We start from the raw sequence: 24,225 nt of genomic DNA on the forward strand, positions 1-24,225 counted from the left end.
CTAAAGGGCCTTGTAAGGATTAGTACTTAGAACTACCAGACACATTAAAGCACTTAGCTCAACCAGCACACATTAAGTGCTCATACATGGTAGTTACTGTCACTACCAAGGGGATCCGAGACCTCCAGCAATCTCCTTACACCTCTCTTCCCAGTGCTCCTCCTCATTACTGATCTCGGCACTCCTCCTTGTCCCACTTTGTCCCAGGATTAGGTGATTGGGGCTCCACCTGGCAAAAAAAATGAATCAGGAGGAGCCAAATATTTGGGCTCCCTATTTCCTGCCTGTGGTTTTGCACACCCTTGGAGATACAGCGATTCCACTAATGCATTTCTTCCTTCCTCTGCTGCTCGGTAGTTTGTAATAAGGGGCATGTGGTTTTGGCTGCTGCAAAAGGTATTCACAGGGTTTTCTCCTTAATACTATGCAGCAACACATGTAACAGTTTGACCTCCTTATGTGTATTGCAAGTGATAAAGTATGGTGAGAGAATCTGGATTTTATACAGAGAAAGAGAACAGTCAAGGAGAAAGCACACTCTGCAAAAGTGAGTCCAACATGGTCACCAGGTTTTTAGGCTAAAGAGTCATTTGCAATGCATAGAAATTTGGAGTCGGGAAGAGCCTGTCTCCTAGCACAGCCTGAATCCACCCACTGTCTGTTGATTCCACACGTCACTGGGCATGATGATGAGCAGTCTCCCTGCCCTGGTCCACTTCAGGACATTACCCGAGTGTTCTTGCCTTCTTATTTTCATTATCGTTATTCTCACTGTACAAAAGACATCCATTTTGCTTTCTGTTTGAATGAACATTGTAGTAGTCACAATTTGTGAACAGTCAGATCTCTACCCTGACTGAATTTACAAGACCATGATCACAGGAAATCTGAGAGCAGAGAGTGGAGCAACTCTGAATAAAACATCTTCCAAATAAGCACAGTTACCAGGACTTTTTAGAAGGAACTGTTCACAAGAAAAACAGGTAAGCTAGTTGAGTCACCTTTTTTCGTGTTGACCGAGTTGCTTCCCACAACTACCATCTCTGGGTTGAAAAGGACAAAGGCATTTCATAAAGAGTTATTAGTGGGGTGACAGAAAATGTTATGAGTGGAGTTTCTTATCTTGGATAATGGAATATTTCCTCTTGGTAGAAATCAGTACTTCTGCCAAGAGAAGCTGAGGGAGTGATTGGGAGGTTTGTACATGTTATGTAAGCGAGTTTATTTTCTGAGCCTGTCGCTGCCTTTAACCACATCTGCTCTATTCCCATAATGACCACTTCACTCCTGGGCTGTGTGGAACATGCCTACATTTGTGCTTGCTGAAGGGCCAACAGAAGTGGCGAGGTGCCCAAATTAGCAAGAAACAATTAGAAACTGCCCAGAAAGACACACGCTGATTTGGAAGGGTGAAGACTACCAGTTAAACCATTAATGGCTTTTGAATTCTTATTCACCAATGCATCTCTGGGACTCTATTAATACTTCTTTCTGTGTAAAATTTTCTTTTATTGTTATTCTTTTACATGATAAGTGCTGTCATTCTGAAGAAATTCATAAAGCAGATGCTTTCTGCCTCAAACCTAAAGCCTCAAACAGTGACAGTGCTGTGATCGGGAAGTTCACATATCCCTTAGGATTTTCTCAGTTCAGTGTTTATCTGTTTCTCCCCTTCATGTGGCTCTGCTAACAGTGTTGTTCCGAATACTTCCATCTTCATGGAGCTGGTGCTTATCTGCTCTCAATTTTGGTCTGAAAATTCATAAATTTTAATCTCCAAAAATGTCTAAAGGGTTTTACTAAACATATCAATTACAGTAGGAGCCAGTAAGATATTAAGGCCAAACTTGAAATGTTACCTAGTAGGGTAAATTTAATAGAGAAATATTAGGGTAAGATTTCTGAATTAGGTACAATACTGGTTGATGGCCAATAAAGAGGTGCATAAGATTAGTTCAGTTGATCAACTATTCGATCTGGACAGTTACTTGTATCTCCAAGTTATCTCTGCCACTATGGAAACATAAATAAGTTATATTTGAACCCATTCTCTCTTCTATTAACTCTCTACTAATTAAAAACTTGTTCTTATATACAGACTAAATTTAAAATAACTTTTAAGTAACAACAAAGGATATGTTTATCAGAGTTACTTGATGAAAAAAAAATGACTTACATTTTTCTGCCAATGTGGAAAATGCATTAGAAAAAAATCCTTACACTTAGAGATTACTGGCATTGCTATAATTATGCATTATATCTATGGAATATATACATGTATAATTGTTAGTACTTCAGAATTTATACCTCTCTTTGTTGGGATTAGAATTGTGTGGTCATATACAAAAAGAAGGTACGGTGTTCCCCTCCTCCCAGTGACTGCTTCCACTGACATACAGATTGGAGCAGCCACAGATGAAGCAAAGTAGGTTTTTTAATTACTTCTTGAAAGACTATCTATTAAACAGTTTAACATTATGTTAAGGGGTTAACAGGTAGGATTAACTTAGTTTATGCAATTACTAAGGGGATATAGAGACAGTTTAGCACAGGTGGTTAGTATTACCTGCCATAAAATGACAAAAGGTCATTCCTGAGGAAACCAACTTTCTTATTTCTGTGTCTTTTCCTCTTCTACCACTTCCTCTTTCTCTTCACCAGGCAAGTATTTGCTGTTCCCTAAACTCAGCGTGAATTTTAATTCTCTTTACTTTTGTGTATTCTTCTGTGCCTGCTTGGATACCTTTTCTTGCCTATCCATTCTGAAAAACCTTTTCCTCACTCAAGAAACAACTTAAATGTCATTTTGTCTGTGAAACCACTCAATCTCTCTTCCTCTCTCTCCATCCACCCATCCATCCATCACCTGGTTGTTCACTGACAAGCACTTTCTGAGTGTGACAGTATGTCAGGCACCCAGCTGTGGATGGGTGATCTCATCTCTCTCCACAGGAAACTCAGGATCCAGTATGAGAGGAAAGACCTAAAGGCTAACACGTATATTACAAGAAGAAGACAAAATTACAAAGATTTTTTGGGTGTTATGAGGTGGAATGAGCCTTGGAACATATTTCTCCCTCCCTTAGACCTGTTCTCCCAGCTCTGGGCATGGTTGGGCCGGCCTCTTACTCCAGCCCCAAATGTCCTCTCAGAACCTTGGGCACATTTTCTTCAAGCAAATCAATCATAAACTATTTCTATTTTATTCCTTAGCATCTTTGTTTCTGTTTACTGACTGTATCCCTTACCCTGAGAACAGAAGACCACCTTTCTCTTCACCAGTGTTTTTTCCAGATCTAGCACAGTGACTGACAAATCATGGTTGCTCAGTGATGCTTGTTAAATGAATGTGTGAATACATAGAACCAACCTGTCTGGGATGTGCTGTTAGTCTCCTGAAGGAGTTGAAGCCTGTTGCAAATCATAAAGGACAAGTAGGGATTTGCTCAGAAAACAGAGATTCCAACTAGATAGTACAATATAAACAAAAGTTTAAAACATGGCCTGATTTTGTAGAAACTCTAAGAATCAGAATGTTGCTAGAACAAAGTGGTCAGGGTGATGATATGACTGAAAAACTAAATAGTAGGCATATATTTATTTCATTCATGCAACACTCTGAATTCTGAAAGCACTTCACACAGCATGTATGACACTCTGGCATTACTACATTTTTGAACCTGTCTGTGGGAATTAAAAGATACTAATGTCGATTAAAAAAAAAATCCCCATAGTGACCAGAAAGATAGTAGGGATGAAGCCTGAAAATGGTTTGTTTCTGGTTTCAAGAAATTTGAATCCCTATGAGAAAGTCAAAATGAAGCTTTACCTTCTTAAATGTCATATACCTGTCACCTTGAAACTAAGAAAACTTACCTATAAAAGATGGCTTTACCTTCCTAAGACTATGAAATTATAGTTATATGTGCTTAGGGTAAAAGTATTATAATGAATTAAAAATGATATAGAAATCTCAATAATGAGCAATAATTAGTTCTTTCTTCTTTTTTTTGGAGGGGGGGTATAAATCATTCCAGATAGCTTTAAACACATATACTGACCACACATGGCACTCATATTTCATAATGCCAATATGGGTAATTTTTTTTCATAATCTACTAATCTGCTGTCATATCACATAGGTATATATCATACTAATGACTGAATATAAGGTAATATGAAAAGTTTGCATTAGATAGAGTTCCCCATATAAATAGTTTGTAATTACTTATAGGTCAATCAACATATCTTGGTTGAGTCTTACTTTTTACCAGCAACTATTTTAGACACACCAATGGAATAAACAGAAGTGCCTATTTTCAAGTTACTTACATTGAACTGGGAGAAAATAAATAAATAAATAAATATATAAGTGACCAGAAAGATAGTAGGGATAAAATAAATATATAAGTAAAATAAATTTGCATACCTGTATTAAAGAGATACAATAGTGTACAATATGCTAGACATTATCTGTGATTACTACAATTTCTGGTAACATGATAGATTAAATATTTTCAAAGTAGACTTTTTTACTCTTAGATAAAGAGTTGGGAGAAAAAAACAAAAACAAAAACGACTTTCCCCCTTTGGAATGCCAAGCCAAACTAGCAAGAAGTAATGAAAAACCCTAGAGAGTAATATAAGAAGTTAAGCATAATAATAGTGCTGCCGACCCATAAGGCCACCTAGCAAGATACTGTATTTTAACAGAAACACAAGGTAGAAGGTAGGGTTGGCAGTGTATGCGAGGAGGAGTCAAACAATTGACGTGGAACCTGAATTCAAAGCGCTTGAATTGCTACCACTCAGTGAAAGGGTGGGATGGAAAACACTCACCCACCTTCTAAAGGAGATGAAGGGAGTACATCTTCTGTTTGGGTTTAAATCCAGGAGGAAGCAAAAAAAAAAAAAAAAAAAAGAAAGAAAGAAAAGAAAATTCTCTCTGGGAAAATACCACCGCAAGCCACCCTTGTGTGGAGTTGAGGTTTCCATTTACAAGACCTTCATGAGCTGGGAAACCCTAAGTCGAGAAAATAACACAGGGTCACCGGTGTCCCTATACCTGGCCAAAACAAAGCTGATCCTCTGCTGAGTAGGGGTAGAGCCCTCTGGGATTCCATCAGAGTTTGTTTGCCCAAATGGCTGAAAAATATTGGAAGATACTGTTGTGGGGCAACCAGGTACAGGGTTGGCAGCAGCGTTGGGGTGAGGGAAGGCCTGGAGGCAACCAAACCTCCCAGCTCCCTGTGAATCTCTAAGCCTTTTTTTTCTCCCTGGGCTCTGTGTGTAGTTTCCACAACTGTCTTCCATCTCTGGGTGACACGGCCTTTATATAGCACCAGGCTCCAGGCTCAGGTGCGCCCACTTACACATGCCCACATCACACTCCAGGAGTCCCCTTTCAGGCACCCACGTGCCCACACCCACATTCCAAAGCACCTTCCTTGTAAATACGATCAAGGCTACAGCTACTAGCTATAGAAGCTGGTGGCGGAAAATGCCTGATTAATTCCACTTACCCTACAGACACCAGGAGGCAAACAGTAGTGAGAGATATAAAATTCGAAGGATATTTACAATTTTAAATGTTCGAGATGGAATGGAAAAGCACTGATGAAGTTCTAAGCATTGAACTTAAGAAGTTGAGGGAAAAGACAGAAAAGAGGGCATGAAATGAACCACAGAAGTAAATCATATTACCTAAAGAAAGGCAAAGATAATGCCAAAATCTTTTAAAATTGAATCTACAAACCTCAGCAATAATGGCCAACAAAACAAGGAGATGCAAACAATTTTAAAAGTGAAAGGGGTCTATGGACAGGTAGACATTAAATCTATCCTGGGAACATACTGTGAGTTTGCTTTATGTCAATTATTTTAAAATTTAAGATGATGGATAATTATCTTCAAAGCCCAGCTTAAAGATGATAGTAGAAGAAATAGAAAGGTTGAATAGAGGGATAAGCACTCCAGAAAATGGAATAGTCCTTAAAAATCCCCTCTGCAAACCAGTAATGCTCATGTGCTGGGAGCATCTAGACATGAGCCCCTTGAAGATGATCCACTTCAGGGGCATTCTGTGGCAAGAAGGAGGGAGCCCTGCAAAGAACCGGAGAAGAGCAGTCCAAACACAAGGGTTATCAGGCACAAAGTGTTTAAGTCACTGAGACAATAAAGGCAGAAAGGGGTCATTTGAGATACTTGTAAACAGCAAATATTTACTAAGTTCTATTCCGTGCTGTTCCAATGCTCAGAGCTTTATACACATAATTTTCAGTCCTCAAACATCACTGCAAGGTGGACCCCATCCCTGCTTACAGAAGGGGTAGTTAGGCTTAGTGAGGTTAAATCTATGACTCAACGCTACTGAGGGAGGAGGTGGTAGACCCAGGATTCAAAAGTGGGTCAGCATCTGAGAGTGGGTTTGAAGAAGACAATGCCACATTAAGGAACTCATGGCCCCAACAGATACCACCTGTGGTAGTGGGTCTTCAGGCTTAGTCCTTATTAAACAGGCAAATTCTTAAATTCAGCCTTCCCCCAGAACTACTGAATAAAAAATTCCTGGGGTAGTTCCTGCACTCTGTTTTAAGCCCTTCAGGTGACTCTGAATCAGTGTTCTAGAGAACTAGGAGGAACTAGCTAGAATGCTGTCATGAATATGGCAGTTTCCAAGTCAGACTAAAATTGGGTTTTAGTCCAAGTTCTGTCACTTTCCAGCTATGAAATTTATACACCACTTAAAATTCCTTCATCTTGGGCCTAAGAAATCTTTCATTTGACCTGTAAAGTGAAGGTAATTAAAATATCTACCTTTGGGTTTTATATTAATAAGTCAATGTTTGGCACATAGAAAGTGCTCAATAAATGGTTGCTATTATTTTCTCTCTCTCTCCTGTTGCTGAACTCTGTCTTCCCTTAACCTTTACACACACACACACACACACACACACACACACACACACACACACACACAAACTGTGCTGGAGAGGAGGGGCTAGAAGCATGGAAATAGCTAGAGCCCAGAATGGGCTGTGGTGCAGTCCTGGTGGAAATAATAGGGGCCTTCTCAGCAGTAATACAGCAACAAAGGAGAGAAGGGAAAGAGGAACAAGTTGTTTCCATGGGGGCACAGTTGGACCTTACTGCCTGTCAGGATAGGGAAGATAAGGCAGGAAGTAAAGGGTGATGCTGAGCCTCTAGTTTTGGCTTGAGAGAGGATCCAGTGGAAAAGTGAGTTCAGAAATGAGAGCAAATTCAGGGTTACAAAAATGTACAGACATAGATAGGGACAAGTGAGGTCAAAGAATCAGGTAATAAAGAAGTGCCATCCAGAATAAGATTGTGTGTGGATGACAGAGAGAGAGACTGGGGTTACAATGTCAGCAGGACAAGCTAGCCTTCTCAGTTCTTTGTAATTGAAATTGCTGTGAGCACCAGTGTGGCAGAATAGGCTGGTACTTGCCAGCCAGTAGGCCCTGCTGGAAATGCCACATTCCGTTGATACCCAGCAATCATGGTCAGCGTTAATGACACAAGCAGAATCATTCAGGAGACAGAGTATGTGGGGAGGAATGAAGCCATCAGTAATGAACAGGCTAATGGAACTTGATGAGTGGTGAAAATCAATGAGGCAAAAACAGCCTGCCTTAAAAAAATGAACAAGGTAAGAATGGACAAGAGCCAAAGCAGTTTTATCTCAAGTCTGCGCTGAAGTCTTGTCACCAAGGAAGACAAAATTCACACCCATTGCACATCATCACTGGCATGGTGTTGGGCCATGGTCATCAGCTCACCAAATTCCATGATATTAATAGCACATCTATGAGGGCAGGTACAGCGCAAGACCAAGCACGGAGGAAGGACAAAGATAGATGAGGCCTCTGTCCTCATGGAGTCATCCATTCCTATGCCAAAAAAGGGTTTTAGCTTACCTAACCCATTACATAGAAATTAGATACAGCATGTCTCTTCTGCTAATTAAAACTCCCTCTCTTATCATCATTGTCATCACCATGAATATTATTTTCTCACTCAGTATCACCCACAATCTTCCTCTAGATTTCTTTTGCTACTTATTACTCCCAACCTTGCAAAGTCACAATCACTGTCCTCAATTAAGAAACTGTATCTGTCGTTCCTACCTGCTTCCACCAGTACATGTTGTCCCTGGGACACTTTCTACCACTTTCTCCAAAACTGGAGCAAGCACATCTGGGCCTCAAACTGTCTGGTGCCAAACTCTCAGGCTCTTTGCAGCCAGATTTCCTGCTGGCTTAGGAGAGCTTCAAAAGGTGCTTGGATGTGTAGAGATGAGGACATTGGGGATGACTGGCATTTCCTGACCCTGCCTTCTCGCCAAGTGAAAAATAGACCCTTCAGAGAGACATGGAAATAGAACCCTCCAACGAGCAGTCGGCTATGTTCAAAGGGTCAGACTAGCTGGCTCAAGTCTCAATAGTGCCTAATAATTGAGTAATCAGTGGATGCCAAACCTTGTCATCTCTTCTGCCTTAAGGTAAGTTAGTGCACTTCTCTGGGCCTCACTTTTCTCATCTGTAAAAATTCTAAGCAAGTCATAGGTACTTTAGTGTTTGGACTTTTTCATATTCTAGTTACCACTAACTGCTGTAGGTCAAGAGCATGTGAACTGGTGCTTTACATTTTCAAAAAGGCGTTTCCCTACCCAATGCCATAAACCCTATCAGTGATCCAATTTGCTTGTTTGCATTTGAGGGCTCTAAGCCAGCAGCACAAAGCTATTGTCTTTGTATAACAGAGGCAGCAGATGAAAGTTCTGTGGCAGCAGGAGGTGACTTCTGATGTAGGAGCCAAGCCTTGCTCACCTAGGCTTTGCTGTGCCCCATCCCTGGGCTACCATCATTCTCTCATTTGCGATCTTCTACTCAGGCACTGGGCCAGTGGAACCACCTTATTTGTTGGTATTTGTGCCACATGAGGTCAAGTCCAGCACTTCTTTGCAGGACTGGGTCTTCCTGTGCCCAGAGCACCATGTGCTTACCTGGATTTCTGACTATGTATCACTCTACCATCAACATAATGGCCCTTGGCTCCAGACACAGCTCCTCACACCTGTTCCTGATCTTCAGACACTGCGCCCTTTCATGGACACTTGGTTATCTCAGGCCTGAAACCTTGACCTGTGTTTATGACTTGTGATACATCTAGATAGCTACAAGCAGATAGCATTATCCGAAATGGCACTTGACTGAGCTGAAAGAGGTTGTTTACTCAGTAGGACTTCGAAGAGAAGAGATGTCATGATAATTATTAAAGCTGTATTCATTTCCTGCTTTTTTCTTTTTGGCCGTGTTCTAAAAATCCTGTTGAATAAAGGAAAGAGTTTGAACTTGCTTCGCCTTTCTGATTAAGGACTTGCTTAAAGAAACTTGCTCTAGTTTCAGACCAATGCATAAGGTCTCACAGCTGGTGCTTTTATTATATGAGGTGACTTGAGCTAAACAAAATGAATCAGAAATGCACACTGTAAGCAAGGGATATTATTTCTGTCATTTTTGACTGCCAACAAAATGCCAAGAAAATTACAAAGTAATAACTACCACTGTGAAAGAGAATTAGAAATAAAATAAACTTTTTCTGCCTAAGGAAAAGCTTTCCATTCCCCTTACTTTTATAGGGCAGTACAAGAGTCTTCAGTGGGTCTTGGTACCCCAAGTCACATAAACAATCATTTGCACACACAAAGAATCCAAATGCATTCTGTTCCTGGGGTCTGCATTCGTTACCTTGACAGGAACAGAGAAAGGGTTTTAATCAGATTTATTTTGTATACAGCAATTGCCTCTTTTGTCAGCAAGAAAGAAATCCAGTTAAATAGATATTCTTATAGAAAGCAGCATAAGCATTTTTAAAATAAATCACACCTTACAAGATTCAGCCTCTCTTCCCCTTTTCCCATTTTCCTCCATATTCCCCACACAGATTGGGCAATAACCTGCCTTCCTATTGCTTGAAGGGCTGTCAGAATCCTACAGAGAAAGAGAAAAGCTGTTGTCCAATTAAGTTCTTAAATGCACATTCAATCCCTGTTGAAATTTTTAAAAAAGAAAAGGCCTCAGGTCACAGTGCAGTCTTAACATGTCTCCGTGGTTTTTCCTGTTTTGCTTCAGAGTTGAAATCCATAGGCATTAGGGCATTGATGGAGGTTCCAGAGCTCATAAAAGGATGTCTTTTCGGAACCAGGAAGGTTCTATAGACTGGGTAAAGACCGATCCAGGAGCAGAAGGAAAGAAGCAAGTAAAGGACTCTAAGAGAAGGTTGTAGATTCATTGATTGATTTTTATTTAGGTCCTATTGAGCTCATAGATGATAAAACATACTGTAAGAGTGATGGTGTTCCCGTGGAATGATATTACTGTTTGGAAACCCCATCACTGACTTGGAGAGCATTTCTAACAAAGAGGGAATTTGTTTCTTCAGTCCCCAAATGAGACTGGACTGGCTGTGCCTTGGGAATAATAACACAACCTATTCTTTATTTTTAGCATTTAGGAAGGTCTAGTAGTTGGCACAGTACTCTCTTTTGGAAAAGAACAGAAAGACAAGAGGTTGAGAATAAAATGTAAAAATCAATGAATGGATTTTAAATTGAAAAGAAAAGACAAAAACTCAGTAGAAGTAAAGGACTGAGATTTCATAGAGAGGACATTTCAAGTAACTGACAGAAACATGTATACCCTCATTAGTAGACAGGAAAATGCAAATTAAAGCAGTGAGACACTCTGCCCTCCTACCAGTCACATGGTAATAACATTTCAGGCTGGTGAGGATCTGAAAGATTGGGCACACTGATTCAGTGCCAGCAGGAAGCTAAATTAGATCCTGCTTAGTGATTACAAAGATAATTAGGGTTTTCTTAGAGAAAGGATTATGAGAATTGGTAAACTTGAGGAGAAAAGATGAGCAGCTAGGCAGTTAAAAATATTTTGAAGGTAGAAATATAGACTTAATACAAAATGATTTAGAGATTACAATTAAACTAGATTTGCAAGAGCTCACTTCAGGCAAAGCATTCAGATAGAATGCTTGGAATGGAACCAGGAGAGGCATGAAAATTGAATGAACATACAGGAGAATAACCAGTAAAAAAGTTCACCTACATATGTTCATGTTTTTCAGCCACCACTTGGATCAATTCTTCACACCTATGATTCACTGAACTATGAAAGTAAATCTATCCTGGTATCTTGTCGTTTCTGCTCTGCCTCTCCATGAATCCTAATCCCTCCTTTAACAAAATTGTATATTAGACCATGGATGTTAAAGTCATTACCTGAGTGAATCCTGGCTCTCCAACTTCTCAGATGTGCAATTTTAGGCAATTTACTAAATGTCTCTTTTGCATAGACAATTGTAAAAATTAAATCAGTGAATACCTGTAAACCGCTTAGGACTGCAGTAACTATTAGCTATTATTAGTTTCTGCAAGTTTTCATGTTACCAGTGTTCAAAACCTTTCTCCCTTGACTTCATTATATTTCACAAAAGCCCTGAAGGTAGGTGTTGTGTTTCTCCCTTTGACAGATGAAGGAAATGGAGCTCAGAAGGTGTTTCAGCAACTGATCACACATCAAGCACTTTGTAAGCATTGAACTTATAATTAGGACCCCTCTATGGACTATGGAGTCCAAGCTTTCATGTTTATGTTATGTGCATTTCTCCACATCTGCTTCTAAAGATGGTCTTGTTAGCATAAGCCAAGGTCAGGATATGGTTCCAGTGCCTTTTATTCCCACAAAAGTTTTTTTCTGTATTAACTTTCCCCTGGAGGAAAACCCTTCTACTGTTTTTCTTCTATGTAGCATGACATTTTACAATGGGGGAAGAATGTCCTGAGTCTCCTAGGCATCAACAAATGTTTCAGCCCCAGCCGTTAAGGCCTGCGTGCTGTCCTCTCTAGTGCAACGGGTCCCTAATTGCAGAGGATGGCTCTGTACCTAGTTCTCTCCCACATGCTCCGGGTCATGGGCAACCACCAGAGGCTCTTTTCTCCCCATGAGTAAGTCTCCTTATTCCTCTTTTATGGATGACATCTGCTTGGATACTAAACTATGTTTTCATCATTCTGTATGTGGACATGTGTACTGATTTTGCTGTAACTTCAATGCCCACCTGCCACACTGGCACTGGTCCCTTTGCATTTTATGTATCTTTCTTTCTCTTCATATGACAAGGCAGCAGTCTGACCAGATTCAGGAGGGACTAAGGAAAGATGGGTTGCTTTTGGTGTTTTTATTTTTTATTTATTTATTTTGCTGTGATACATGATTTCCTTTTAGCAATAAGTGGTTCCTCCAATGCTGTCTCCCGGGGACACATTGCTGCTCTTGCCTGGAGTTGCCCTGGTTACACGGTCTGGGCTCATGTACAGCTCTAATTCAATTTACAACGCAGTTACATAACTGTTCCCAGTCTCCAGTTGACCTTGATGTCAAGCAGCGGTCAAGTTGTACCAGCCCCGAGAAAGGAGGAAGAATCTCTGGTTGGCCCTCGAGAATATTTCAGTTGGGGTTCTGGAATGGAATGTGGCACAAAAAGGCCAAACCAGATCAGTAAATTCTCTGGAAGGGTGAAAAGCCAGGGTTGTTGATTTTTCTAAGATGGATGCTGTTGACTTCCAGGGCATCCTGTGTCACTCAGGATTATGATAGCTGTGCTCTAACCAAAGATAAGAGGCTATCTTCTTTCCCCAAGAATCTCTGTAAGCAGAGGAGTCTTTTGGCCTCATGGGAAGATCTCTCAGGAGTGTCTTGAGCTTGGGAACTTCTCAAGGACACATTTCAGCACATTCTTTTCCAGAGTCCTGGTTCTACTCAGTTCTAAATAGTGACAGGAATAGCCAAGTTTGGATACTTTTCCTTCTGGTCTTAATAAAGCCAGGAAAGCCAGGGATTTCAACATGAAAGCAAAAATACAAAGGAAAAGCTGAGCAAATTGGTCAGACTTTGAGAAATTCAATATTATGAAAGCTCTCTGAGAATAAAAACTGTTTATTTTGCTCTGCTGTAGCCTTGTACCATGAAAAGGAGTTGGCACAGAGCAGGTGTGCAAGAGAATATTTCTTGAATGACGTCTAATTTGATTTATGGGTAGTGGCAATTGATCTATCTAGAGTTAATTCACCCAAGGCTATCACACCAGAGATTTTCAGAACTTGACTTAATATATTTTTAATCCCATAGGTCTCTGTGTAGATATGTTAAGGAAATATTATCAAAATTTATACTTATGTTATAATTTTATATCTACATATGTCATGAGTAATGATCAGTAACTGGTTGCCCACCTATGATCAGCATAGTAGCCCATGGTGTTGAGATGGAGAGGTTCCATCTCCTGCAGTTCACACCCTGGCTCTCCCTGTTGGCACTGCCAGCTTCTGGGGATGGGGCAGGGAAGGGATGGGTGGTCAGGAGCTAAGACTTACCAGTTGCACCAGCCACTTACTGAACAAGAAATGTGTATAGTTAAGTGCTATAATGTCATCATCTTGAAATTCTTTTAATTTTTTTTAAAAGGAGGACCCATTTGCATTTTTCATTGGATTCTAAAAATCATACAGGCAATCCTGTCAAAAGTATAAAAGGAAGCATAAAAGAAAACGCACCTCCATGTGCTGGCATCACCTTCATGTACTAACAGTGCTGGGTGAGAAAAATAGCTGTATATTTCAGAATATGCTTATTTAATATTACACATATCAAGAGAGGAAAAGTTTAAAATTTACAAATTACTGAGCGTTTAACTCAGCGATTAACTTTAATGATGATAAAATATAAAAAAAGGATCAATTATGGAACTAATCAACTTTACTTCTAGTTCTCAGTTATGAACTATCTAGGCTTAACTATATTCACTTACCAAAAGTCTACCAATTTTTGTGAACATAAAATATTTCTACATCATCTATCTTGTCTACCTTTACCTTTTCTTATAAAACAAGCTCGCTCTCTCTTTTTTTTTTTTTTTTTTGGATTATTGCTGGCACTGGGTACACAGTCACAGTAAATATCTGGTTACATTGTAACTATTTATTAATTCTGTATGCAAGAATTAACATACACATAATAAATTACACACATCTTTTTAAATTAGAAGCTTTTTAAAAAAGCTGAATTGAGCTCAAAAGTGATTTTAAGTTATCATAATATTAGATAGGCATCTATAGAATGCAGCCTGTCAAAGAATGACTTGTCTATTTCCAAACTATTTTTAAGCGATGGCATGCCTGTGAAACAAACAGGGATGGCCTTTTGGTTGATTTGATATTTTCAGTGTCTCCCAGTTTCAAAGCACATCTATTGCTCAGACTGTGCTTTGCCGAACCTCTGTACACGCACTTGCATCTCAAACTTTCCCATGTTTATAGTTACAAAGGATATTTTATGATGACTTGAACCTTATTTATTTACTAAAATGTCAAGTCCCGCAGCACTTTGGCTGATCAGAGCCGTCTAATCCTTGTGCATGTCTTGATACAAAGCCATGGAATCGTTGCTTTAAGTTGACTTGGGGCCAGATCCTTACAGCCAGATACCTCTTGCTTTATCTTCTAGATGGGGCTTTTCTGAACTAAATTTGCTTTCAGTGGAGAAGTTTAAAAACTCTGCTTTCACTTTACACTGAATAAGAAATAAGCAGATGGAAAATAACGAGTTTTCTCAATACAGTCTTGGCGGAAGAAATATTTTTTTTTTTAGACTCCACCTTTTTCTACATATTCCAGCAACACTAAAATCCTGTTTTAAATTAGGTTAACTCTTGTCAGCTACATTTCAACCCTCTCTGGGTAGAGTGGGGTGCCATAGTATCATGTGCCCAGATAGCAAAAATATTCTCAAATTTTGAAATAAACAGAGAAAATAAAATTTAGAGTCATACCAACCACATACATCCTAGCAAAGGGAGTCCTCATTTACTTTATACTTTTCTAAAAAGACTCAAGCCTTTTTATCTTGTTTCTTTATATAAAAAAAATTATCCATGATGGTGGGGAGACGTAAAAGAACACAATGAAATAATGGCTTATCATATGTAAATAGGCGAATTTAGAACAAATAATCGCTGAAGAATCAACTTGAGGTGTTTAAATAGCTGTTAATTTAGTCATGAAAGCAACTGTTTCCAGGCTTTAGTTTTAATTTCTATTGCCAGGCTTAAGGAAAAAAGATAGCTTAGACCTAAGTGGGAATTAGAGCATCTTAAAAATGATTACATCTCCCTTCATTTCTCACTAGACTGCTTTTTATGAAATTTTCTCTCTTTAGGAAAATTTTATCCTACATTTACTAAAGGTAAAATTATTTTCAAGTCTCTCAAATGGGATTCAGGTCTCACAGGTGGTTTCTCTCTGGTTTTTCAGGTTTGTCTAATTTAAGAAACAAATCAAACAGTTCTCATAAATGTCCATCTATACCAAAGCATAAAGTACTTTCAAGAAATACTCATATCTACACTAACAATTGCTTGGTTAGACATTCTAAAAAAGAAAAGGACTAAACATTGTGAGGAACCTGAAGGAACTGGTTAAAGAAGGTAAATCAATAGGATAGGAAGCTGGGACTGAGTGATTCCTAGATTCAAAACAGTGAACAACACATTCTTCTTTCAGGAAGCCTATAGTAAATTGGCCTAAGGAGGGTAGGAAGGAAAGAAAGTATACTTGATGAAATGAATAGTGGTTCATATTCTGCATGCAACCCTGATTTTTTGCTGACCAGACTAAAGGGTCATTTGGAAAGGTTAATAATTTATCCTCTGAACTAGTATATGTTTTCAGGCACTGGTGTTAACATAGGTAAATAAAAGTTGGACATTGACAAACACTTGAAATTTAGAGAACTTCAAATGCATGGTTAGTGACCAAAAGTGAGAGTTCATAAAATTCCCAGGACAGAAGTTTAATTCATTTTAATTAAAAGAAGTCCTACTATTGACTGTATTGGGTGAAGGGAAACAATCAAGTGTCAAAAGTCACACCACAAGAGGCTGAGTTATATCCACTGATGCTCTTTCCAAAACTTTCATCTATGACTAGATTTATAATGGAGTATCTGACTATAAGAGTCTGGGCAGTCAGCTTTCTTCTGGCCTGAAGTCCCAAGAGTAATCAGGCAAGTTATGATTAGTCAGGAAGTGAAAGATACTCAATGAAAAATTCAGGTAGTAATGGAAATATTTCTAGCTTTAGGTGCACTAAGCTAAATTCATATCATGCATTCATAATTATAAAGGCACATATATGTCAGGAACAGCCAAGCAGAAGAGATGCATAGGGAAAAATATGTAGAATGTGGCAGAGTGCTTCCTTGCCCTCTTTAAGTGGACCAATCTCTCAGCACCTCCATGTGCTCAGCAACTCACAAATTCTATAGCCCTGTCTTTTTGGGTTTTGTGGAAGATTCACTATATAGGCATATTTGATCAAATCATTGACTATGGATTCAACTCTTAACATTTCTCTCCTCTTTAGAAATCAAGGGCGGTGGGAGGGGGAACTGAAGTTATTTGCTTCTAATTCTGGGTGACTTTTTAACAAAAATACAAATTTAGTTTTTGAAAGGGACTCCTTTTACCTTTCTTCTCTGAAGCAATTTCAGGAACTGAGGACAAAAACACAAATACTATAGTAGAAGGAAGTGGATCCAAGATGGCATTAGAGGAAGGTCCTAGCTTCACTCCCCAAAAGATCACCTGGGTTAACCACTGCAGTACTGCACCTAGAGAATCCCTTGGCTTGGGCTGAAACTTAGATACCAGAGGCCAGGGGGATTACAGCAAAAGTACACAGAAGAGATTTACTTTCACTGAAAAAGAGCCTGTGGAAAGAGATGCCTGGAGGCTGTGACTGGGGGCAGGAGTCTGGAGTACAAACTGTGATGCTGCCACTTGGCCAGCCACTCAGCCTGCAGCCCTGGAGAGGGGAGAGCTCAACAGTGTGGAAGGAATAGCACTGACTGGCGGGAAATATATGTGGAGGAGCTGGGGGTACTCCCCACAGTCCAGGTCCCCAGTGACAAAAATAAGCACAATGTATAGGGCAAGTTTGCCCCTTGCCTTCTTGGGGACTGCTACAGACTTGTAAATTACACTGATAACACATAGAAAACAGTCTTGGGTCTAGAACCAGAGAGAAGGATATAAAATAGTGCTTCCATCCTGAGGCTACACAGCTCAGAAAATCTGAACCAGCAGTTTGATGCTCACAGGGTTCTCCCACCCTCAACTCAGCAGCTACCAGATGAGGTCTCTGACCTATGGAAACCTGGAAAGGTCAGCCTTGTAAAAATCACGTAAAACCACAGCTTCAGCTGCTGAAAAGGTAGACAATGTTCAAATCTCTACATTGCTGTTACTGAGGGGTAGGGGCATGTGGAGAGAAGAGTGTGGAGACACCAACTGGACTCTGATGGTGAGTGTGGGGTGGCAGATGCCTCAGAAGGGGCATGAGCCTGTATTTCTGAAGCACAATGTTACCTCAATTAAAAATGGAAATAATTTTTAACAAGGGCAAATATTCTAAGAAAAGATGTTTCCTTTGCTCTTAGGCATAGGAAATTCCAAGGGTTTTAGAAGTTCTGTGACAAAAAACTAGGCTATGACCAGATAAACATTTTTTATAAATCACAACATTGTGTTTATATGTATGTATGTGTGTGTGTATTATATTTTATGCCTCTTTTAGATGCTAGATCTGTCGGTTAATCATGCTAAAGAAAATCTGTTAAGCCAAAATGATGGAAAGCACCACAATTCAGTAGGTGGCAGTTAACTGTACTGACAGAAATCCATCTATCTTACACAAATGAATGGGACTTACGTTAGAAGTATCCCAGGAACTGGGGAAAGAGGAACATAACATCTTTCTTGATTAGCAGGGAAACAACTATGGCCAGGGGAGTCTAATGAACTCTGCCAGGTGGGGCTGGGAATTCTTACTGAGAAGCGGTGGGAGGTGAAGTTTGAGAGTAAAGGGGAAGGGAGATGTGGCTTATAGCAAGTGTCCCAAGGGGCACCTGGAAGAAAACACACGCACGTCATACTGGGAACATCCTCTCTCTTCTGTACAGTACTATTCACATTTCATGGGTTAATATTTTAGTTGTTTCCTGCGGAGATCTGTATTTGCTAGCATCTAAATATCATGAAATATCTCACTTAAGAAGAGTATCAGACTTTACGAAGCCCTTAAGGGTGCTCTCACCTTTATAACAGAGTCTGTATACATGTTTTATGATCAAGGGAGAGCATGTAACCCATCAATTAGCCAAGGACAATATCAATAAACATAGGTTTTTAAAAAGAAGAAATAAAGTTTGTAAAAATCTTTGAAAGTAGTAAAGTCATTTACAAAGAAACCTAACTTATGAATAATTGACTACATTACATGCATTAATTCTGTGCTTAGTATCCAATCAATCAAAGTAAATAGGTAAATCTGTCTCACACTGGTTTTGTGAAGTCTACATAACAGACATGCAGAAAGGAAAAGGAAGGATTGTTGGGTGTTTTTTTTTTTTTTATTGTTTTGTTTTGTTTTAACACAATGGCAGAAATACATTCAGGACTCCATAATTATGAATTCACAGACTGTGGCAACCCATTTAAGTGTTTACCACTTTAACATAATGTTTAGTGTCAGAGAAAATTTTTTGAAGCAAAGGTATTCTAATAAGAAACATAAATGAAAGAGTAGAAACAGAGAAAAATCTTCTAAGGATCAATCTGCAAAGGTGATTTAAAAATTTTATTTCTACTTCTTGTCATTTTCCTGTTGCTATTACAAATTTCCTTGAACAGAACTGGCAACTCCATCTGGACAGAGTAAAATCCCAATCCTACACATGAGAACTGCAAAGTATAACTAAACTCTGCCACATAACAACCTCCTTTTCTTTCATCTTCAGGAAAGACAATGACCATGCCTCAGAGCAGCATTGTTCTCAGAATTAAAGATGATAATGAATGGAAAATGTGCAGCAAAGTGCTTGGGAAAAGATTAAACCCCCTTTCATAAGGACTCCTCTTCCCATAGCTCTCAGCACTCTCATTACAATAACCCAGGAAAATCTCCCTCTAAATCCTTCCTTTCCCCCTTTCCCTGTCAGCTCTGCCCAGAGTACAGTGGTGGAAGAGCAGATCTTTTCTCTCTGCTCATCTTGTGCCTGGGAGAATAAGAATGAGGAGACAGAACAGTAGGAAGGATGAAACCTGCAGTTGACAGAAGGCAGAACAAACATTGTTGGATTTTTATGGGGAAGCCTCTCACCAACTGTTATGGAACTGGTGGAGGATTGCAGATCCTCAAATAACATCATTTTGTTCAATGTCATTACTTTATAATGTTGATGAGGAAAACAAGGTCCCTGCCAACTGAATGTTGGTGAAGTAGACATTATTAGGGAACCTGGTTTTTTTTATAAGCCCTTTTATTTAAAGTCTTAAAGTTGAGTTTCCAAGTGCCTGTCCAGGATGCTGTTCAATGAGGACTTACCTCACTGCTAGTGGGTGAGTTATTTTGTCATACAAGCAGGGAATAAATTACACGTGTCTTGAATCCTGCCTCATAGGAGGGTATGAGACCATGGACCCTCTTCTTTCCCTTTTCTGCCACCATATAAATCATATACCTGATCTGGCCAAAAAGAGTTTATATATCCACTAAGTATAGTTCCTATAGCTCAAAATATTTTTAGGGACCCACAAAAATGTTTTAATTCTTTTCAAATTTAGGGGTGCAGGGTGGAATGAACCTTAAGGTGTCTGAATCAGATTATACCAAGTACTCAAAATTGGTCTCCTCAAGACATTCCTCTTTGGCATGCAGACTATTTTGAGCTAAGAGCAGTGAAATCCCTTGAGGCTAAGGAGAAGCTTCTGCTTTTTTCCTAATCAGAGAAGCAATCATTACTCCCTCTTTTATGACCTAGAAGAATGTGGTTTGGGAGGTCCTGTCCAGTTGTAGTTTTATCTCTGAACAGCTTCTCTCTATCTGAGAATCTCAGTTTTACTCTGAGAGTAAAGATGAAGTCATTTGTCTCTTTGTCATGTGTCAAGGTGATGTCATCCTCTCCATTCTCATAGGCTCAAGTGGCCAGCCAGGCAGTTAAACTGATGTATGCCCCTTGCTTACTCACTGATGACACATCTGCCTAATCATTGTAGCTCCTTGTGCATATTATTAAATTGATTTTTTTGCCTTTGTTAACCTGCCTGATGCTCTTTTGATTATTCACCCAGCCCAAGAAAAAGCCAGAGGGATGGAAAAGTTTCACATGTGTTTTGACAATACCTAGGTCAAAGGAAATGTTTTACTATATTCTACAACATCTTATGAAACTAGCAGTCTTATGAAAACCATAAAAATTATAATTTTTTATTTTAGGGGTTTTTTTAGAGGAAGAAACTTAACAAAAATTAAACATCTCTAGGCCCCATGTAAGTTATAATGTGAAGCAGAAGCCAAACTCTCCTACTCTTCTTTTTATCACAGAGCTGGCAGAAGTGAATTTACAATCTTCACTTTAACAGGTTCTGCTCAGAAACACCAGTGTCCGCCAGCTGAGAAGGGAGGTTAAGAGACATTACCTTGACCTTAACCCAAGATAGTGTTTCCAGTCAGTACTTACTGGACATCCTTATTGGCCATTGAGTGTCTATTAACAGAGCTGGCTTTGTTCACTCATTTGAACTTTACTTTATGTTTGTGTTTTGTTTGTTTGTTTTAATTTCCTTCTAATTTATCTATCAGTGGTTGCTTATTTTTGTATCAAGTAAAAAAATTAGGTCCCCATAACTTCCAAATTATTTCCCCAAGTGATCATGACTTACTTTCCCCATTTTTTCCTAAATTTCCCTTTGGAATTATTGGTCCTACTTTTTCTCCATTAGAAAATGAAAAATTATTTGGAAACCAAAACTTGAGAATCAACCAAGATTTATGCAAATAAAAAGGAAATTTTAATTATAATAAATTCTCTTCCCAACGCTGCTCCTCATAGTATTTTTTGGTACTAGGTCACATGGATCTATTGAGGTGATTTTGTGCCACAGTTTTAAGGCAATTTGCCTCCATTTATTCAGTTCTTGCTAAGTTTAATACTTAGCCCCAGTTATCATGACAAAGACCTAGTCCTTCAGAAGGGTGCCATGCCATAGATGGTAACATAATGGCCTGAATAGTGTCTCTTCAAAATGTGTATGTTTTAGTCCTAACCCTCAACACCCCTGAATGTGATCTGATTTGGAAACAGAATGGTTGAAGATATGATTTGTTACAATGAAAATACTGGGAAGGTCTTAATCCAATATGACCAGTGTCCTTAAAAACAGGTAAAATTTGAACACGAAAACAATAAGCACATAAGGAAAATTTTAGGTGAAGATGAAGACAGAGATCAGAGTGGTGTTCCCACAATCCAAGGAATGCCCAAAGCCACTGTAAATCACCAGAAGCTGAGCAAGAACATGCAACAGATTTTTTTCTCAGTCTTCAGAAGGAACAAACCCTGAAGATCTCAGACAGCAGAAGTGCAAGAAGGTACATTTCTGTTTTTTATATTGCTTAGTATATGGTACATTATTATACAGCCCTAGCAAACCCATGCAGTAACTAGCTAGCCCCCTTAGTCCCTCACATAGGCTGCAATGGAAGCAACATTATTACTAAGCAAGCATGAACTGGTTAAAAGGCATGCATTGTACAGAAAGAGATTTACAAAAGATGTGATGATACAAAAGCCTAGTAAATGTTTTCACTCTGAAAAATGAAATTGCCTTTTAAAACTTACCAAGGAGAGCTCCATTTTGGTTTTGTTCATCTTCTTGGGACAAGAGGGAAGTTGGATTTTTCTGTTTACACCTCACACTGCCTTCCTCTCCCGCCCGGGTGGTGACCACGCCGGCTGTCAGCCCTTTTCACACCACTCAGCTGTGGTCAGGCTTGGCCCAGGATGTAGGACTTGGTGTAGCCCTTCCAACAGACTCATTTACTGGCAGATGTCCTGCCACCACGGAGAGAATTTTTTAACCAGGTTGTGGCAATTTGCAATAAAAGGATAAACATACATGGAACTCCCTGTACTTTTTTATTATAGAAATAGTCAATATTTAGTACTTAAATGATACATTGTACTCTTCTCTGAATTGCTCTGTGGGTAGCATTTTAAAATATGATATCTACATCTCCAAATAAACAAAACACAGTGACTTCAGATCAACCCTGTCTAGCTGGAAGGAGACTTTGTAGAGCCTGGTACAACATCGTAAGGAGAGTAGTAATCTCTCTACCCTGACGTATTAATGATTGACCAAATTTAGAGTTTCTGATAACAAAACTTCTCTCTTTATAAATTTCCATCCTATGTGGACATTTCCCACATAGGAAAATGTAGAGTAATTAAATAAAGGGGAAGCTCAGATTAAAATGAGCTATAGGGACCCTCTCTGGTGGCACAATGGGTTAAAACAACACTACAAAGCTAGCTGCAGCTGCAGCCATAGCAACTTCAACATGAGTTCTATCCCCGGCCAGGGAGGTGACCCACATGGTGCAACATACCTCTCCTGTCTCCCCCACTGCTCCCCTCAGGAGTGTACTTTGTCAAGCTGCCTTCAGCTCCCCACTGTCTCTGGTGAATCTTTTCATCACCCTGCACCTCTAGCCTGTACCCCAGTTATGTATGCATACATAAATTAAATCTTAAAAATAAAATAAAATAAGCTATGCTGAAACCCAGATTAAAATCTGAAAAACATTTAAGGCTAAAAAGCAACCTTAATCAAGAAGACAGGGTAAAGTTAGAGACTATTTCATTCAAGGAAAGAACTGATGCAGGGCCAGGTCCTCAGTATTCAGTCATAGATTTGCTCCCTCACTCTTTCACTCTTTCAACCCAAAAAATATATGTTAACACAGTAAACAAAATGCCCATGGACCTTGTCTTAAAGCAGTTCTCATAGGACATAAGCACAGGCCATACAGAATTAAACCAGTACTGTACAATGTGGTCTCGAGATTAGGGCTTTATTGGAATTCACGTCATCTTAGTTACAGAAACCACCCTAAATTTTTCCTAATTTTTTAGGATCTGACTATTCCTTTACTTCTCCCACTTCATCCATTTTACAGAAAATGGGATATAAAATACATGGAGTGGAAATTTCCAGATACCAGGTACATGATAAAGAGTTCTCTAAATTAAAGCACAGTCAGCATAATTGAATACTTCCAAGACTAGAAAAATACTGTTTGACAGTGCGCCCGATGCATCTGTTACCTGTTTCTCAAGGGACTTACTGATTCAAAGTAAAATGAAAGTGATATTCTTTGGTCTAAAGTATTCAGGAAAACTTAGATTTCAACATGTACTTTCCTTTGGTTCTTTTCATTCATGACTCATCATCCTGTCAGCTAATTTTCTATTGGATCTTAAGTCATCTCTCTATGAAACATATTCCAGATTCCAAACATTTCTCCACCTACCCTAAGATCCCATCATTTTGCACCTAGACCTTGATAGTTTCATATCTGATCTATCTGCTTCTATTATCACCACTCCTCACTCTACAAATGCACTACAGAGTATGATTTTTAAGCACATAGCTTATGCATTTCCACCTCTGATTAAATCTTCATAGAGTTATCCATCAAGTTAGAATATCCTTCCTAGGACATACAAAACCCTACATGATTGTGTTCCAGCCTGCCTCTCCAATCTCCTGTCATAGATGCTTTTCCCTTACCCACTGTCAGTTTCTCCAATACACATGTTATTACTTCCTTGGGCCTTTCTCATTAGTTCATCTCTGTTTCTGTAATTCTCAAAGACTGTTCTTATCCTTTGCATTTCATCTTGGGAGTTACCACTTCACATGGATTAACTGAATCCCCCAATCCCATACTGTCACTCAGTTATTGTCCCATCACCACTTTCTACTTCTCTATGTAGCACTTAGTCTATCTGCTATTTTGCTTTGTTTTTTTAAATTCTCTTTTATTGTCCTTTTCCATAAGACTGTAAATTCCATAATTATAGAGTTCTTATCTATCTGGATCATGATGGGTTCTCAACACCTTTCAAATTCTAATTTGTCATTTGTTGAATAACAAAATGTGATCCGATTTTACTATTTGCTAAGGGTATTATGCCAACACCCTTTAGGTCTCAAGGAACATAAGTT

This window comes from Condylura cristata, unplaced genomic scaffold, assembly GCF_000260355.1.
Source record: "Condylura cristata isolate star-nosed mole 26May11 unplaced genomic scaffold, ConCri1.0 scaffold00007, whole genome shotgun sequence".
NCBI classification, from domain to species: domain Eukaryota; kingdom Metazoa; phylum Chordata; class Mammalia; order Eulipotyphla; family Talpidae; genus Condylura; species Condylura cristata.